General features: G+C 43.0%; 1 protein-coding gene across 8 annotated transcripts in view; it reads left to right on the top strand.

Annotated features, from left to right (window-relative positions):
* Window positions 1–1,119: 1,119 nt before the first annotated feature.
* LOC133493556 (deoxyribonuclease gamma-like) overlaps window positions 1,120–20,152 on the top strand; it is a 103,705-nt gene continuing 84,672 nt past the window's right edge. For 7 of the 8 annotated variants that reach the window (XM_061807013.1, XM_061807069.1, XM_061807031.1 and 4 more), the window contains exon 1: window positions 1,173–1,496. The gene's annotated coding sequence lies outside the window, so the exon portion shown is untranslated. Of the gene's footprint in view, window positions 1,497–20,152 lie in introns of all 8 variants that reach the window. The other variant, XM_061807023.1, reaches the window with a different exon arrangement.

Consider the following 20,152-nt stretch of genomic DNA (forward strand, 5'->3'; position numbering starts at 1 on the left):
CCATTACTTTACAGTCAGTAATCTTTAATTACATTGTCTGCGCAAAATATAATCCACCTGCGTGCTTCTACCTCCGCTCTTGTAGGTCACTATATGTTCCTCCCTCTTCAGGAAATAAGTGTTCACTACAGCCATCTCCATCCTTTTTGCAAAGTCCACCACCATCTGTCCCTCAAAGTTCCTTTCCTGGATGCCGTACTTACCCATCACTTCTTCATCGCCCCAGTTTCCTTTACCAATATGTCCATTACAATCTCCACCAATTACTCCTCCCTCGCTGTCTGGGATGCTCAGAACTACTTTATCTAGTTCCTTCAGAATTTGTCTTTCAACTCTAAGTCACATCCTACCTGTGGGGCATAGCCGCTAACATCCTCAATTTCAAATTTTTGTCTCATCACTGAAACTCTTTTCACCTAAAAGACATTCTTAGCTAGCTCTTCCTTTAAAATAACCCCTACTCCAATTCTCTTCCCATTTACTCCGTAGTAGAAGAATTTAAACCCTGCTCCTAAACCTATGGCCTTACTACCTTTCCAGCTGCTCTCTTGGATGCACAGTATATCAACTTTTCTCCTAATCATCATGTCAACCAACTCCTGAGCTTTTCCCGTCATAGTCCCAACATTCAAAGTCCCTACACTCAGATGTAGGCTCTGTGCATTCCTCTTGTGCATTCCTCTTTTTCTTCTGACGACGGATCTGATTTCCTCCTCTTCTTTGTCTTCGACCCACAGTAGCTGAATTTCCACCGACGCCCTGCAGGTTAGCAGTGCTGGGGGCAGGCGTTGTTAACCTGGACCATGACCGATCCGGTATGGCATTCTTTAGATGAACGCTCATATTTGTTTGGCACAGTTTTTACGCCGGATGCCCTTCCCGACGCAAACATCTCCATTTATCCGGGCTTGGGACCGGCCTACAGATTGCATTGGTTTGTGCCCCCATATGGGTGCATTGAATAGTTACTGTCTGCCTGTGTGATAATTATGATTTTCTTGTTAATAAATATTCAAAAATATCAACAATTCAGTTTCTTATACGGGGTGCTGTGTTTACATTAACGTGGAAAAAATGATTTTAAACGATTTCAGCCAGCCGCCGCCTGTGCTTCTGTTACAGCTGTCACCTGTTCTTGTTAGGATCATGCTTTGCCTTTGGGACTCCCTCGATGACGTCGTTGTCTGACGTCCACCTGAACTGCTCAGCAAAGCTCCTCGCTTTGAGTGTCATGATAGCCACAGGACAGACTGAGGTGAGGGGTTGGAAAAACTCGGTTTACGGCGGCGACCAAGCAAAAAGAAGGCAACATTTCATGAACTGATTCGGTTCCCTTCGTTCACTAAAATTATTTTGTGCCAATCGTTCGCGAACGAAACAATACTCACGCAGGTAGAGTGAGAGAGGGAAAGAAAGAGATTAACAGCTCCCACCCTACGCTTCTCCTGCCGGAATCAATAGCTCACCAAGGCCGAAGTTTGAGCTCAGTCGTTCAGGTATGTACATTCAGTTAACATTTTGACGGTTTTATGCAAAAATAACAACAAAAAAGCAAGACAAACTTATCATCATTTTGCCACTGTAAAGTGCAACTTGTTCCTTTTTAGTCTGAGCAGCCTTTCCCTTAGTGCTACAAACTATCATGCACATTTCCATTGAACAAATACACGTAAATATTCTCGGCTGATCGGAACCACAAGAACGTCCAATACATTGCGCAAAAATATTATTTGCAGAAATGTTGCAGTCCATATAATTTAAATAAACACGTTTTCTGTTAGGTTGCTTGGATAGTTATCTTATGGTATAGTGGATAGTGTTGAGTTAGTTTTATGTTCCTTTTCAAGCAACAGCGGTTATTTCGGTGTGTAGCTGTTCCCAGCTAGCCCACGCTGGTCGTGGCCTCACTCAAAAGTTACAGACCGTGCTTGATTGACAATGTTCATTGTAATGTAATGTTGCTGGACAATAGAAAGGCTTTAAAAATATCAATATAATATATAAAATAAAATATCAATAACTATGGTAAATTTTGTAATATTTCCTTCAACAATGTGAGTCACGAATGTGAATGTCACTTGACGAGTCCTTCCGCCTACCAAGTTGATGTTGCGCTGGGTTGCTTGCTCATCTGCACTTGCCGCCACAAGCCCGAACACGCTCGCCAAGGCTATCCTTTCCCGTTGAGAAAGCACACTTTTGACCCATCAACTAAATACCAGTGTGCCCAACATGTGCTTTGACTTTACTTGCGAGACTTTACTTGCGAGGTAATTGGCTACCTGGGATATCACATCCTTTCACTTTTCCCTTCACATGCAACCAGGCATTTCTGCCTGATTCACACCTGATTATGAGTAATTTGATTTTGAGTATCTGCTGATACTCAATCCAATATCATGGCAATGCATGAAAAAGAGTACATCCAAGTTCTCATTTAGCTTAGTTTATTTATTCACAGAAAGGTATCCAAACATGATACGTTTTTATAGTTAACTGTATAATCTAATGCAGGCCTGGTTAAAAGTTCAGTAAAATCTTTTTATACTTATTTATTGTGCTTTCTTCACATGCTATGATTACTTTCTATGATCACATGCTTTCGTTACATCACTTCCATCACATCCCTCGTTGTATTATCTTCCTCTTTACAAGTTCACTCACTTCACATTTGACCTCAGTTTCTTCCAGGTTTGTGAAGACAAAGTCGGCACATTGGACTTACAAATCAAAGTGGACAGCAATATGTTCCAAATCAAAGCATATACAAAAACTCATATACAAATCAGTCACCTTTTTGTAAAATTCCCATTTTGAACTTAAAATAAGCCATTCATGTGAATTTTATACAGCCGATGACCTATTCATGGGGGTGGGGGGGGGGGGGGGGGGTGGGGGGGTGACCTGTTTTGGATAAGTCACAGGAGTTGAGACCAGTAAAAAAAAAAAAAAAAAAAAAAAAAACACTTGTGCCATTTTTGCTAAAAAGTAACTATATTTTTACTCCCTTACAATGATCTAAATGTTGCTCGCTATTTTTGTTTATTTATCAACTACTGTATTTTTCGGACTAATTTTATTTTTTTTGTAGTTTGGCCCGGGGTGTGACTTATTCTCCAGAGTTACTTATATATGACATTATTAACACATTATTACATCCATCCATCCATTTTTCAAGTCTCTTATCGGTTATTTTCACACTGACAACTGTAAGAGCGGGCTCTAGGCCCATGTATCTGTAACAACTGAGACAAACTGAACAAAAATGCCATTGAAGAGAAAATTATTTTCTGCAGATTATTTAAATAACATTATGATGTTGCTAACCAATGATGATGAAAGTACTTCTTACCATGAATGTGACTTGTCATACGTTGCATACTTCATGCAGGGATTGAGACGTCCGTCCGTTTATCGTGAACGGAATTCAATTTCATTTGCCATCATGATAGTGCGATGGTGAATGATTCTTGCCGATAAAGGCATGTCTTTTATCCATTTGATTATCTAATTTTTATGCAAAGTTGGCAAAATGTTTGACATCAAGGACGAATGCTTTGGCATACTGCTCAACTGTGTATGTAGACACACAGCAGAACCCTCCCTCTCCTCAAAGACTGTCCATTCTTGTTGAAAACTTTGGTCCTCCTCATATTTTTTTACTTTAAGCAACCTTTGTCAAAAGCGTTTCCATAATTGCGTAGTTGTTCTGACACGATCAGTGTTTGACTCAAAGCCTGTGGACTATGGCAACCTCACTAGGACAAAGTCTCTCTGCATCATTGCGAGAGCACAGCTTCCAGGTGAATCCACCATGCAACTTTCCAGCAAGTCATTGGATGATTCGACAAAGTATGAGCTTCCGTGACAACCAAAACCATGCTGTCGGGATTCAGAAAGCCTGGAATAGGCTAGTTGTAACTGCAACCAATGATAAATCTGACATAAGCGACGTAGAAGAGGAAGCGGCGCGTCGTCTCCCTCTGTAGTTGGCGGACTTGTTTACAAGTGACACCGAGGATGAAGATTTCATTGGATTTCAGTTATCGGATATTTGATGTGACACAGATGGTTTTGGTAAACTTCTTAGTATGTTATTTGTGCCATAGTTATCGGAATAACTCTTAATTTATGTTAACATACCAGGCACGTTCTCAGTTGTGTCATGTAACGTAAGCATACCAAGGAAACAGGGGCGATGAAGAAGTGATGGGTAAGTACGGCATCCTGAAAAGGAACTTTGAGGACAGATGGTGGAGGAGCTCCCGGAAGACTGGACTAGTACAGCCAAGGCGATTAGAGAGACAGGCAAAAGAGTAGTTGGCGTGTCTTCTGGTAGGAAAGGGGAGAAGGAAACTTGGTGGTGGAACCCCAAAATACAGGAAGTCATACAAGGAAAGCGATAAGCGAAGAAGAAATAGGACACTGAGAGGACTGAGGAGAGGCAAAAGGAATACATTGAGATGCGACTTAGGGCAATGGTAGAGGCGGCAAAGACAAAACAAGAGGCATATGATGACATATACACCAGGTTGGATACAAAAGAAGGAGAAAATGGTCTCTACAGGTTGGCCAGGGAGAGGGATAAAAATGGGAAGGATGTGCAGCAGGAAAGGGTGATTCAGGACAGGAATGGAAATGTGTTGACTGGTACTGGTAAGTACGGCATCCTGAAAAGGAACTTTGAGGACAGATGGTGGAGGAGCTCCCGGAAGACTGGACTAGTACAGCCAAGGCGATTAGAGAGACAGGCAAAAGAGTAGTTGGCGTGTCTTCTGGTAGGAAAGGGGAGAAGGAAACTTGGTGGTGGAACCCCAAAATACAGGAAGTCATTTAAGAAAAGAGATTAGTGAAAAAGTGGGACACTGAGAGGACTGACGAGAGGTGAAAGGAATAAATCGAGATGCGACATAGGGAAAAGGTGAGGTGGCGAAGGCTGAACAAGAGAAATATGAAGACATGTACGTCAGGTTGTATGTGACGTAAGGAGAAAAGTATCTACAAGTTGGCCAGACAGAGGGATAGTGATGGGAAGGATGTGCAGATGGTAAGGGTGATTAAGGATAAAGATGCAAATGTGTTGACATTGTGCCAGTAGTGTGCTAAATAGGAAAATACTTAATAATAAAATAGAATACGTTAAGAAGTTGATGACCGAATAAAATGAGAGTAAAGTAGAAGAATCAAGTGTGATGGACCAGCAAGTAGCAATCATTAGTAAGGGGGAACCAGTTACTGTGATTTGATGGGCGCGTAGCCGCCCGCGCGCCATCGCACTCGCAAATCTGCACAGTTGAGCACAAAAAAATCGTGTGTAAAATTTGTTATGAATAGAAATACATAGATATTGAAAGATGTTGTTTGTGTAGTCTTGACCAATGTTCACTCTGACATGCGGCACTGCGCAACTGCGCACTCATCGCACACTTACGGCACATGAAAAGCGCAGTGAACCACAGTCTGCTGTCTTTTTTTTCCCCTTCTAATCAGCTTACTTCTACTTCCTAGTTTACCTGACACCGCCCCCTCCGCTCTTAAAGGTGTACACTCATAATTACAAAAAAATACACCCGCAACTCTATATCTGCGGGCATGACTGGTGAACCACACCCGTAACTTTATATCTGCAGGCATGACTGACCACACCTGTACATTTTTCAAATGTGAGTGACTGGGGAAGTTAGAAAGGCTCCAAAGAGGATGAAAAGGAAAGAAATGGAAATGTGTTGACTGTTCCCAGTTGTGTGCTAAATAGATGGAAAGAATACTTTGAGAGTTTAATGAATTAATGAATTAGTAAGGCTGCTGATACTGAACAAAAGAAAGTTGTGCGTAAAACTGTCGAGTTTAAGAAAGAATTGATAGCCAAATCCGAATCTGGGGTGCGTGTTTTTGAGACATCGAAGGAGTATGCCATGGCAAAATCGATGACAAGCACCATTCTGAAACACAAGGACGCCCTTAAAGCAAGTGATGTTGCTAAAGGAGCAACCCTGTTGAGCAAGCAGAGGCCACAGATCTTGAAGGAAGTTGAAAAGTTGCTTTTAATTTTCATAAATGAACAGTTAGCTCGGGATTGTTTCAAAGAGTTTGTTAATTCGAGTTACGAGTGAATGTTTTTGTATGTTACTTTTTGTTAAAATAAAAAGAAAATTGCCCTCCCCAGCTCATTATTGCTAATTTAAAGTTAATAAGTTTACAAGGCTGGGGGCCGAGTCGCTACAGATACGGCAATGCACTCCCAGGCTAGCTTACTCTACTACTAAAGCATAGATATTAAGCAATAGATAAATATAGTTCTTCAATTATTTTATCATATAAAGTATTTCAACTATACATGTATTTCGACTATGCAGTTCATTATCAGGAATAGCAAAAAAAAAAAATGCTTTCGCCCATTTTTTTTTTTTTAGGCTTGGAACGCATTATTTCTTTTTCCATTAATTGTAATAGGAAACATCAGTTCGGTTTTCAAGCAAATCACTCGAACTGCCTTCTGGAATTGTGGTCGAGAACCGAGGTTATACCGTATCTCACGTTTTCATATCTAAATTGAGACAAGAAAAAGAAAAGGGGGGGGGGAGTTAACTCAAGTCAGGTTTACATAGACTAAAAATGAAATAATGGTACAGCATATTGGGGTTCCATTCTCATCCTTAAAGTGCCACTGACACCAAAATATACATTTTAAAATGGGTATTGTTATCAAAATTACATATATCACTTTGATGATAATACGAGAAAAAGTGACCTCTGAGTGTTTTATCAAAGCACAAAGTAGTGAAAGTATGACTCGACATCCCAGTGGCCACACTGGGGCAGTCGCCTTAGAAAACATGCTGTGCCAAATGCTATGGCAGATTAACGACAGCGATTTTTAAATATTTCTGATTCCCCCTTCTGAGACTGGAGCTCTTTTTGAAGAAGAGAACATCTCAGAAGGGAGTGAAGCGAAAGGGGCCATTTTACCATATCGTTTTGATCCATATTAGAAGATATGCGGATCACTTTTAACGAGCAACAGACATACAGTGAAGAAAATATGTGAACACCCTGCTATATATCTAAGTTATACCACTTAGAAATCATGGAGGGGTCTGAAATTTTCATTGTATGTGCATGTCCACAATGAGAGAAATAATCCAAAAAGTAAAGTCCAGAAATCACAATGTATGATATTTTTATTTTTTTTAACAATTTGTGTTGGGGTTCCTTCCCTGCACGCGGCCACTCACTGCCCCGCCTGACCCACCTCTGCGTTGGAGGAAACGGCGGCCACTGCTAACGGTGGCCCGTGCGCATTGACACATTTAGCACCCCTGATTTACGTACTTTAGTTATTATGATCTGGATCTTTTGTTACGTTCTGAGAGAAGGAGTCGTCGGACGCGGTTTTCTACAATGTTCCTATAAGAATGAGGATGTGCTGTCGACGGAGGTTTTTATTAATACTGCTGCTTTCGGACAGGTACACAAGTACACGGACACCACACTATCTTCCAGGAACATTTGCTGGAAATAACATTCGTTCGAGTTTGGTGACTACATGTCGTTTGGCTAGTTAGCTCGTGTTACACACTGCTAAACTGTCTTTGTAATTCTATTTTGTTGTTTCGTGTTGTATTGTATGTGTGATTAAATTGTCTTTAACGCAATACAAGTACTTTATATTTTGCTGGTTTGACCAAGGGGATTTATTCCAAATTCACACGTAACATATGATATAAACTATGAGACAAATTAGTCCATTAGGCTATTGTTATTATTTTTTAATAGCTCTGTACACACCTACTTGTCATGTGGAACACACAGAGCTCTTGTCCTTTCTACTAGTGCAATCCATTTTTCATGACGAATCAGGTTTTTTGGAAACGTGTGAAGAGTGAATTCCATCTTCCCGAGTGTTCGAGCAAAATCCAGCAACACAACGATCACGCCAACACACAGAAAAAACAGCTAGTTTCTCGCCGGTAAAATGGGTAAAGACACTCGACACCGCTGCTGTTGGTGTCGGCAAAAAAAGTCACATCCCAGTTCTTGTTCAACTGAAAACAGTCAAGTGAATTTTCATGGCGGGAAATGAAAAAAATCAATATACGGCAACATTCTGATGTGATGTGAATAAATGGATGACTCCATTCCGGCTTTTTTTTTTTTTTTAACAACATCCTGGATTTCACATTTTTGGTGTCAGTGGCACTTTAAAAAAACCCTGACCGAATCTCATCTAGTCTGTCATCCTCAACCAAGGTCATATCGGTATGTGGGCTGAGGCATTAACCATCTATCCATTTTCTTAGCCGGTTAGTCGTGGGAGTGCTGGAGCCTATCCCAGCTGTTAACGGGCAAGAGGCAGGGTACATGAACGAGTAGTCAGCCAATCACAGGGCATATAGAGACAAACAGACACACTCACAATCACACCGAGGGGAAATTTAGAGTGTCCAATTAATGACGCATGTTTTGGGATGTGGGAGGAAACCGGAGTGTGTCTTTCTGTCTTTTCAAATCTGTTTTAAAATGCTCTGATAATCTGTCAACAACATTGTTAACAAAATGAGAACCATAGTCACTTCTACTAACTCTCGGGATTCCAAATGTTGGGACTATGTGCTTACACAATGCTTTAGTCTTTAGCTACCGTCACAGAGTCTTGTTTTGCTGTGGGGAATATTTCAACCTATTTTGAGAACATAATAATTACCAAACAATATTCATAACTTTTTGATTTTGACAGCTGTATAAAATCCAGGCGGCACGGTTCGTCAGTTGTAAAGTGTTGGCCTCACAGTTCTGAGGTCTAGGGTTCGATCCCGGGCACGGCCCCCTGTGTGGAGTTTGCATGTTCTCCACGTGCCTGTGTGGGTTTTCTCCGGGCACTCTGGTTTCCTCCCACAAAACATGCAACATTAGTTGGACACTCTAAATTGCCCCTAGTTGTGATTTTGAGTGCGTCTGTTTGTCTATGTGTGCCCTGCGGTTGGCTGGCAACCAGTTCAGGGTTTACCCTGCCTCCTGCCCGTTAACAGCTGGGGTAGGCTCCAGCAGTCCCGCGACCCTCGTGACGATAAGCGGCCAAGAAAATGGATGGCTGGGTAAAATCCGTGATAATCCCTCGCTTTTCACGGTTAATTGACCCCTCCCAGAGTTCGTACGTAAAATTATCTTTTATTTAAAAAAAAAAAAAAAAAAAGCGATCCGTCTGGCATCTAAAACAGCCGGAAATTGTCAACGGAAGTCACCGTGTTGACAACGAGTCGCCATCTTGTCGTTGATATTCCATTGTTCGTTTTCGTGAGTCGGCATTTCACTTCGTCTTCGTTACGTCTTTCATCGATCCAACTTGTATCATGGGGAAGTGCATTTTTCAAGATGCTTGGGTTGAAAGTAAGGAGTTTGGAAGCAGGGTTCGTCGAGATGCAAAAGATCGGCACATGTTTTACTGCCATCTGTGCAAGCAGAGCTACCAGCTAGGAAAGATGGGTGTCAAAGCGCTGGAGTCACACCGGGAAAAAAAGGAGACACGCTGATTTGGCGAAGACTCTCTCATCTTCCGTTGGTATGAATCTGTTTCTAAAATATAAAGAAAGTGAAGCATCAACTTCAGGCAGTGGTACTAGCAGTGCATGCGCATCTACAGTTGTCCAGCCAGAAGTCAGGCTCTATGAACATAGTTCAATACACGAAGGCGGACTCGTTAAAGGCAGAGATCGTGTGGACTTTAAAAGTGATCTGCAGCCATTACAGTTACAAATCTTGTGAAAATAATTCGAAAGTGTTTGCAGTCATGTTCCCAAACAGTGACATTGCTAAAAACTACCACTGTGGGGAAAGGAAGACTTCGTACCTGGCTACATTTGGCATCGCTGCCCACTTTTCATCTTTACTGCCTCAAAGCCAAAAAAGCCAGAATAGAGACTGACATATCTACGCTTATTGAGAAGGCTGACAGGCTGTGTGAGCAGGCAGAAGAAAAGAGGAAGCTGAGGTTTATCACCAAGCCCAATGCACTCAAAGGACAAGAGAGCCTCTTTGGTACCTCTGCAGCAGCAAATAGAGGAGGCACAGGGTAGGCTCAAGGAGCTTGAGTAGGGGTGCTGAGACAGACATCAGTAGAAGACATTTGTGTATATAGTTGCAATTGTAGTTAGAATATGTTTTTGTGTAGACTTTTATGTGAAGACATTGAGAATGGTCATACCAATGAGAACTACCACAAGGGGCGACAGGTGATCACTGTCACAGGTACTGAGGTACTGGTACCTTTGATGAACCAAGTACAGCCGATGGCACCATTGGGTGAGTCATTTTTCCTTACTTTTGATTTCCCACGATGGCCCTAAATTTTTCATGTCGGCCCTAAATTTTTTCCGTGTCAGCCCCTAAGAATGGCCCTAAAAAGCCCTTAAATTTTTTGGGTCCGACTCCGTACAGGGCACTTAACCACGCCTCCTGAAGTGACGTCACGCCACGTGCGCCTATGTCAGACAAACAATTGGCAAAAAGGGCGGCGCAGCAAGTGTTGGACATTATTTTTAGATCAATACAAAAGTCCGTTAATCATCTTACTCCAAATTGTGACCTTACCCGACCACCACTCATCCAACAATTTGCGCGCTCGTTCTGCAAAGAAAGGACCAGGAAGCCGGCGTTTTCACACGCGAGTGGATTTATTCCTTCAACAAACATCTGGGTCTCGGGTCCCTCTCAATACAACCCTGTACGTCTCTGTTCCCTCCAGCCGACGTACTCCACATCCGAGTTGCCCAGGACAATTTAAAAGTACAATCTACTAATTCACTATTGGTTATGTGTCTCCTGCAGTTATCCTTAGCGCTCTCTCATTGGTCTTTCGTGGTCTGCAGGATGGTGGGCCGACTCCTCCCGCCTGCGGTTGTTGATGTTTTGTTGCTCCCGTCTCCCTCTAGGTCTGGGTCAAGCGTCGCGTCGCCCCGCACCTGCTGATTGTGGTCACCACCAACCGTCGAGAACATTCCATTTTAGCATGCTATCTGCTGTAATCACTTTCTTGCCACATTCTCACACTGCAACTTTTCATCCACAGACTTTCACACATTAACCAGTATTGCAAATACATCACCTTGTTGATTAACTTTTATACATTTCATTTCATTTCCTTTATTCCCTCTCATGGCCTCAGCCCACTGAGGCCATACCACCGACAATTCACACTCCAAACTCCCGGAGGGTGACAGCTGTCTGCTCCTCCCGGGGGTTCTTCTGTGCAAGCATCATGTACTGTCCACCTGGTGGGAGCGGTCCCAGGGTCCGCTCGATTGTCCGGACTGTGAGAGACCTAATACATGATATATAACAACATCCGCATAGTACCATGATAGCCGCAAACACAGCAATAGAAACTAGCACAGAGCCGATCAAACCTTTGTAGCTTCCAAACATACTCAGCCATTAAGTGTATCAATTAAAAAGGCTCCCCCACGTGCTCACCTGTTTCGGTTGATTACATTTTAAACTCATCAGTGTTTGTTTTGTCTGTGTCAGCTCAGCACCACCACCTTGCCGTGCCTCATACCACACCGTTCCATTCCTGTTCACAGTCACTCCTTCACTTCTTTCATCCTGTATAACAGATTCGAGCGTCAGCATGGTCCACAGAAAGCATATTGATGCAAGGCAAAGCAATAAAATCATAATCGTAAAAGAACACGGACATTCACGTCCAAATTGTTTTTCAGACACAGACATTGTTAATTGTTTTTCAGGCACAGACATTGTTGACATCTTTGATTTAGACTCAATTCTGATCATCTTCACCTTCCCTCTCTTGACCTGCCCGTCCGGGCAGTCAACTTTCACGCTCACCATTGTCAGGTACAAAGTCAGGTGCCGGTCTCAACTGCAAGTAATGATACCACTTATGACCCTTGGTCTCCAATTGGACGGCGTGTGCGGTTCTAGCCAGAACCCTAAACGGTCCTTTCCACCAAGGGTCAGTCCACTTCCTGGACAGCACTCGGAGGTAGACTTATGGAGTAATGTCGGGATCCCGTGGTGTTGACGAAGTGTTGACAGCCGCCTTTTCCGTGACCTGTGCAGACACACTGGAAACAAGTGCATGAAGATACTTCCAGTACGCAGCATGTGTTAAATCCGGAGTCGGCAAGTCAGCCGGCGAAACCAAGGTGGAGCTATGACCTGGCATTAGGCGACCTGTTAACAGTTCGAACGGTGCGAACCCAGTAATTTTGTGAACAGTTTGGCGGACCACCAACAGAGCCAGGGGCAACGCCCTGGGGTGTGTAGCCCGCCACTTCTTTTGCAAGGGCATCCGCCCTCTCATTACCTTTCGCCACCATGGTGTTGGCCTTCGAATGTCCCGGGACTTTTACAATGGCCAATTCGTGAGGACCCTTAATTGCTTCATACAACCGCTCCATGAGAGCCTTATGGGCAATTTCTTTGCCCTTCACTGTCAACCAGCCATTATGCAGCCAACCTTTAAGATCAATCAGGGCCGCTGAGGCTGCATATGCCGAATCTGTATACACAGTCAATTGTTGTCCTGGGCATTGCTCCAAAGCCAACACCAGAGCCGCCTGAGCGGAGGATTTTATTGTCAACTTCTGAACCGTTACCGGGACGAAAAATGATCCTTTCCACTCCACCACTGCTGCTGCTGCATGCAGTGTGCCATCCTTTGCACGCCAACAGCACCCATCCGTGAACATAACCCGTCCACCATCCAATGGTTCCGCATACAGGTCCTCACGGACCTTTTGATCCCTCTCTACCTTACAAGCACACTCATGTGCTCCCTCCAGGAGGTGGTTGGCCATGTTCACACCGTCATGCACGTATGTCACATTTGGTGCCGTCAAAGTCTTCATCATCCGTGTTTGGCGTATGGGTGTCAACGTAAAAGCTGCCGATGCCACAAATGCCGATACCGCGTGGTCTGTCAATACCTGGACTGGATATCCCATAACCACGTGTGCCGTTTTCTGCAAGACTTTGGCCAGGCCCGCAGCGTACCTGACGCAGTCTACCTGCTTTTGTTCAATCCCGTCTAGTGGCACACTACAATACATCAACACTGCCCTATGTGGCCCATGTCGTTGCTACAGTGCTGCGTTCACTGTTTTATCGCTGATGGCTGCATCTAGATGGAAGACCTTGCTGTAATCTGGTGTGGCCAGGGCTGCTGTAATCTGGTGTGGCCAGGGCTGCTGCAAATGCCAATTCCTGAATTAATTGTACAAACAATGCATCGTCCTCCGGGGTCCACTGCAGCGTGGCTTTCAAATTCCGGACTCCCTGTTGTTTAACCAGAGCCCGCAGACCTGCTGTTTTGTCCACATAACATGGGATGTAGGCTCTGCTATAGCCACACAGCCCCATAAATGACAGCATGTCCTGCACCGTTTCCGGACGTGGGTGCCGCAATATGGAACTGCGGTGATCTGGGGACATGGCCAAACCGGCTGGTGTGATTACACATCCCAAGAAAACCACAGACCTACGACAACACTGCAACTTTTTCCTCGACACCTTAAAGCCCAGGTCAGCGAGCTTGACCAGCACGGCTCGTGTGGCTTCAATGCACTGTTGAGATGTCTCAGCTGCAATGAGGAGATCATCCACATACTGCAGGAGCACTGAGCCTTGGGGCAACTCACATGAGGACAGCAAGTCCTTCAGGACCTGATTGAAAATTCCCGGTGAGTTTTTGAACCCTTGTGGAAGTCTTTTTTACTGCAATTTCACTCCCTTATAGGTAAATGCGAACACGTGTCGTATTGATTCTGCCAGTGGTAAGCAGAAATACGCATTTGCCAAGTCAATCACTGTGTACCACTGTTTTTGTGGGTCCAAGGGCGAAACTGTCCGATTTACCGGCTGATTTCTCACTCGTATTCTTGGCTAACAGTGAAATATCGTTGAAAAGCAGACAACAGGGCTTCAAGTATTTCAGCGAGGGGTATTTCAATGGTATTTACATGCATATCAACGGAGAAACCATTCATATTAGCTCGAGATCTTTCCAGAGTCAGAGGAAGACCGAGAAGCCACATAATATAATATATTATAACCCAAAGACGAATTCGTCATGGCCAGTTTCCTATTTTCGTGTTACATATCACACTTCTGTGCAGAATCTGTATATGTATCTGTATAGCCGTTTGTGAACCGCCGAATGAAGGAAATGAAGAAGGCGAGGCTTGATTTACGAGTTGTTTCTCTCGTTTTCTTTGTGTAACGTCACGCGCTCCCCTCAATAATTATTCTTGAATTAGTGGCGAACCTACGTAAGTCCCGACTGAGTACGACAATCACTAATTTAGTGTCCTCAAACATCCTTCCTTCAGTCTTGGTGTCTCGGTGCACGTCGAAGGCTTTTAGGACTGCTAGTCTGGTTTAGCTTAGCTAATTAGCCACGAACAAAGGGACATGTTTGTACAGTCAGATCATCGCAAATATCGCTCAACACAGATCAAGTCTGTCAATCATTCACACTTAGCTATGTTATGCAAGCGAAGAACTGTTAATTCATTTATATGAGACCTGTATTGAAAATCCAATATACGGCATACCTTCGTGCAAACACAGTCCGGTTTACCTCAGCTGCGTAGCCGCGAAGAAAGGGACACGTTTGTGCAGTCAGATCATCGCAAAATATCGCTCAACACAGATCAAGTGTGTCAATCATTCACACTTAGCTATGTTATGCAAGCAAAGAACTGGTAATTCATTTATATGAGACATGTATTGAAAATCAAATATAGGGCTTACCTTCGTGCAATCATATCTGTTCCGTTTGAAATATTCAGTTGATCATGCGGTCTTCTTCCAAGCTTTATCCATCAAAGACATTTTTTGTACTCTGTCTTCTGTTCTGGTTGATTTTAGATGGATTCAGTTGATGATGCGGTCTTCCACAAAGTTTGATCCATCAAAGACATTTTTCGTTCTGGGTCTTCGGTTTTGGAAAGGGTACGAATTGAACTCCACCAACTAGCCTTTCAGGATACCTGTCGTCACTATTATAAAGTCCGTGACTACACCTCTTAACCATATCTATTGTTAAAGAACCCAAATACGCGATAAAACGCCAACAGAAGCTATGCTGGACCATGCAGCATTTTCTGAGAAAATTGCGGGTCCAAAAAGGGGGCGTGGTTTATGCAGATCTCTGGCCTCTGATTGGTCAGTGACTCGGATTGCGCAATTTCTACGGAGGGGTCAATTGGTACCAGATCCAACTGCGGAAAGAAAAATTTTTTTTTTTTTGCTTTCTAGGTCGTCTTGGTGGGGATGTTGCATTATAAGCTATCAATGCGGCTTCCCACTACAGTACTGAACAAATGTATGCTGGCATTTTTTATTAATTTTTATTTTTATTTATTTGCTTCATTGGTCCATGTCGTCGCGCCGCAAATGGTGCATTGCCTTCGTTGAATCACAGCATTATTAACCGCACTGAGATCCTAAATCAGTCTTCATCGTATAGAACAGGGGTCAGGAACCTTTTAGGTTGAGAGAGCAGTAAACGGCAAGTATTTTAAATTGTAATTCCAAAAGAGCTATACAATATTTTTTAAACTAAATACATGTGTGTTTGTGCATTTTATTTAAAACAAACACTTTAAGAGTACAATAAAGCTCTGAATTCATTTAAATAACATGTTGCTCACCAATGATTCATTTGGTACTGGGTCAATGTGCACCTGTGGGTACAATGTGACCCGGAGTGTAAAGTTGAGTCTGGACCATCCAATAAAGGGAGATGTTTCCAGATGCTTTCTCCACTCTCATACCTGTTTATATTAGTGGAAGTCATTAGACCAAAAGTGGCATTATTGCTCCATCTGTTCTCTTGTGCCTTACAGATATATATCTGATCTCGGGATTTGGCATTAAATTGAAAACACAGGCGTTCTACTGTGCAGAATGAGGTCACCCCCTTAAAAATGAGGTACATCAGTTGTACTAAACTGGGACCACACCGGGGTAAAGCTTTGGTGTATGGGATGTCTGGTCCTGGATTCAGTCGTGTAAGTTGTATGGCGACATGGTGTCGTGTCTGCCTGTAACATATTTCACCGCCATACAAATAATATATTTTGCAGTTTGAGTGACATCAGCTGTGGGAAAATCTAAACTCCACCAATAAAATGGTGAATCTTCAGCTTCAGTAACCTATAATGGAATTTGATCTAAAGTGTCTTTGTTTGTAGGAACAATTATTCCCATTTGGAGCATATTCAATTGGCCCGATAGATTGTATGGGTATTGTGTCATTATTATAACTTGGTTAGTTGATGTCACTTGATGTCACTTGCCTAGCTGGGCCCCATTCCAATTAGCACTGGCTTCTAGTTAGCTTTAGAATAGATTTTAAAGTTCTGCTACTGGTCAATAAATCACTAAATGATTTAGGTCCTGAATACTCTGGACAGTTCACTGACTTACTCATTGCACATTAAATGGACACCTGAGGCTACCAGTGTGTTTGAACACCTCAAGTGGGCCCTGCAACCCTCCCCTACTCTTGGACTCCCGGACTCATCCAAGCCCTTTGTTCAGTTTGTAGACGAAGGTCATTGCAGCATCCGAATCAGCTTTTATGGCCAAGTGTGTAAAACACACATTTCTATGCACGTTTTCACATGAGATCAGTGTTGCTTCAGCGCCATGGCGATCATCTCTGTCCAGTGGGGTATTTCTCTGATTATTTTGATCCAGTGGCACGAGGTCTTCCTGCGTGCCTTCATGTGGTGGCAGCCTGTGAAGAGGCTGTCATTGCTACACTTGATTATGTGAGGTACGTGCCATTCACTCTGTTTTTCCCCCACTGTATCAGTTCTATTTTACATGAGCAATGCTAATCACACCAGTCTGCTGCACGTTGACCCCGAAACACCACTGTCATGTTGGAACTTCCTCATAAATCAGTACAACGTTGCAAAACTCTTAACCCCGGTACTCTCATGCCATCCCCTGATGAGGAGAAGCCACATTCTTGCATGGCAGAATTACAACACTTGTATAGACCTTGTGTTGACCTCTCTGATATGCCCTTGCAAAATCCAGGATTGGTCTTTTATGCAGACGGTTCGTCTCTACGAGATCCTGATACTGGTTCATGCAGTGGATTTGCGGTGGTTGACGATTTTGGATTTGTCTTCGTTACCACGCCCTTCACATTACTCATCTTAAGCAGTTGAATTGATGCCACTCACAGAGGCCTGTTGTTTGGCGGAGGGGAAATTCGTCACCATTTACACTGATTCCCGCTAACATTTGCCGTGATCCATGACTGGTGCCAGACGGCACCACCGCAAATTCTTTAAATGTGACTGGAACCCAATTCTTTTCCATGACAAGGTTGCAGCTCTCCTCGAAGCAATCCTTCTGCCATCCACCATAGCGGTCTCCAAATGTGCAGCACACACCACCTTGTCTTCGCCAGTCTATCAGGGAAATGCACATGAGGAATGCTGCCACCAAAGTTGCATCATGCCTGTGTATTCCATCATTCTACCTCACCTCCTCCCTCTCCACTACCCACTCGCCTCCCCACTTCTACTCCTGCTGAATGTGCTGTGTGGTGGCATTTGGATCGGCCTTGACAATAAGCCTTGTCTTTGTCGGCATCTATTATTTTGTCATGCTAAGATGAGACATGGGTTGGACCATTTTTCAAAAGGTGGGGGAGATGGTTTCTGCATTACATACAATTTCCTCTACTTCTAATACTTTCACTTCTTACACCATGAATCTTTGGTTTCTATCTTCCCTTCATGTTGCAAAATCGGTCTATTTGTTTCTTCATGCTGCATGTCACTGCAAGTCCACACAGTCTTCCCTTCATCAATGTAACATAGAATTTTAACTGTTTTAAACCCACTGATGATTCATGTAGGTTACCCTTGTTGATCCCAATTCACATTCGTCCCAAAGTGACGTTCTGCTGTTTCGCTATGAAAAAAAAAAAAAACTATTTGGACACCCAGTGTTTTTCGGGAAGGTCCCAAAGTCTTATTGCCAATCTATATCTGTACCATCCATAACTTTTGTCTCCAATTCCTCTCTGAAGAATACTCAGACTCCTTCTGATGTGACCTGTCTTCCCTATATGTCGGGGTCTGACCGGTTGGGCACGTTGCCTATTGAGGATGTGTACGGGCTTTGTGTCTAAATTGGGCTTGTTCCAGATTGGTCAGGTTGGTGTGCTCCTATTGCTTTCACAGACCTCTTCTAGATTATTTCTACCACATCGCGTTCCTGTCATCATAGACAAACCCAGTTTAAGAAACTTGATCTGATCTTGGGCACAGATGTGCCCGCCGATCACAAGGTTTGGAGTGCAGGTATTAAGATATACTCACTTTTTCCTCAAATTGGGGTGGGCAAATTAATGTTACGGTATTAAACTGAATTGTTTTTCTAGTTTTGTCAACACAAACCTGTCTATTAATGAGGCTTCACATGTGGAAATTAATGCAATTCGTGAGATGGTTCTCCAAAATCGTATTATGCTCAGGGTGGTCTTTGTACTCTTTTGAACCAAACCTGCTGCATGTAGATTCCTGACAATGCTGGCAATACGGGCATCATAGTTAGCGGCATCAAAAACCTCATGGCACTTCATAATGTCATTGCACACGAGGACCTGCTCAATTCGACTTTGTTGAATGGACTTGGGTGTCAAGCAAGGTTGTATTGCTTTGCTCTTATGGTTTATATCGTGTTGTTTGTCCCCTGTATGATGTCATGCTGTTTTGTCCCTTTTGTGAAATATTTGGTTTCTTGCATTGATTGACAGCCTTTGTTCCTGATGCATGATTTCACTATTCAGCCTCTAACGTACATTTTCCCTCACTCTGAATGCCTGGATGATGTCGGCCATTGTTCATGTTCCTTGTCCTGAGTCTACTACATACTTGACAACGACACACTTATGATAGATTTTCTTCAACCGGCAGTTTGAATTTCTGGATGACTGAAGGGTTTTTTTGTTGATGCATGATTATGTTCTATTCAATTTTTATATTTTACTATCTTCTGAATCATTAAAGGTTAGTACTTAGTAAAAGGAAAGCAAAGTAACTCTTAACTAGATCAGGGTCGGCAACCCGCAGCTCCTGAAACACATGCAGCTCTTTCATCCTTATGTTGCGGCTGTGCGTGACTTGGGTAAATATTTTTGGAAGCGTTAAGTACCCAACTATACCGTATACAGTAAACTAACAAGTCATTAAAATAGACACATTGCTTCAGCTTGTGATGGGTTAACTGAACGGTAACTCTGGCAGCAACTCCTCACCTGTGTCTTATTGTTGCTAATTAAGCCTTAGCCCTTGTGTGTTGTAACAGTGATTGCGAGTTTGTTGCATGAAACTGGATTAGTCTGCGTGAGTATACGAGCCTCGTTGTCAAGGCCAGCGTTCGTGTGCCCCTTAGCCAAGTATAGTCAAGTCTTGTTTTTGCCTAGTTATCTGACCTAGTTTTCATGTTTGTGGACCTTGCTTTTTGCCACCTCTTTGTGTGCCTTTCCCTTCTTTGGACTGCTCACCTGTGTATGACCTCTGACAGGAATAAAACCACCTTGGTAGTGTTTTGGCATGGACTGAAACATTTCTTTTCATTTTAAGGGGGAAACATATGTTGAGATGTTTGTGATAGGAGCTTGGTTACCGAACGAACTGAACTTGTATCTCAAGGGACCACTGTGTTGTACAGCCCTTAGTTTAAATGCCTCTTTGAGGGGAAAGAACACAGCCACAACACCCCAGTTCAATTTTGTATTTATGTGTTCACAAGCACCTCTTAAGATTTTTGAAAAGAGTTCCTTTGAATAACAAATGTGTTATTGTAGGCGGTTTTGTGTGACAGATTCATACTTTGGCTGCAGGCTTCATAACATCAGGTGACGAGAGTCTTCCAGCCAAAAGCGTTACATGGCACAATCCCAAGTCAGGGATTGATCATCACCAAAATTGATGTGGACAGTCCATTTACACACATTAAAATACAATAAAAAAAAGGCCTGGTATTTTTTTATTTAATGTGCCAAATCTTTTTCCTCTCCATAGACACTCATTTGAGAAAAAGGAAGGTGTCCATAAAATATGGAGAATTGGGCTAATGGTTCTACTATTTTCAAAGG

Source organism: Syngnathoides biaculeatus, chromosome 2 (genome assembly GCF_019802595.1).
Source record: "Syngnathoides biaculeatus isolate LvHL_M chromosome 2, ASM1980259v1, whole genome shotgun sequence".
In the NCBI taxonomy this organism is placed as follows: domain Eukaryota; kingdom Metazoa; phylum Chordata; class Actinopteri; order Syngnathiformes; family Syngnathidae; genus Syngnathoides; species Syngnathoides biaculeatus.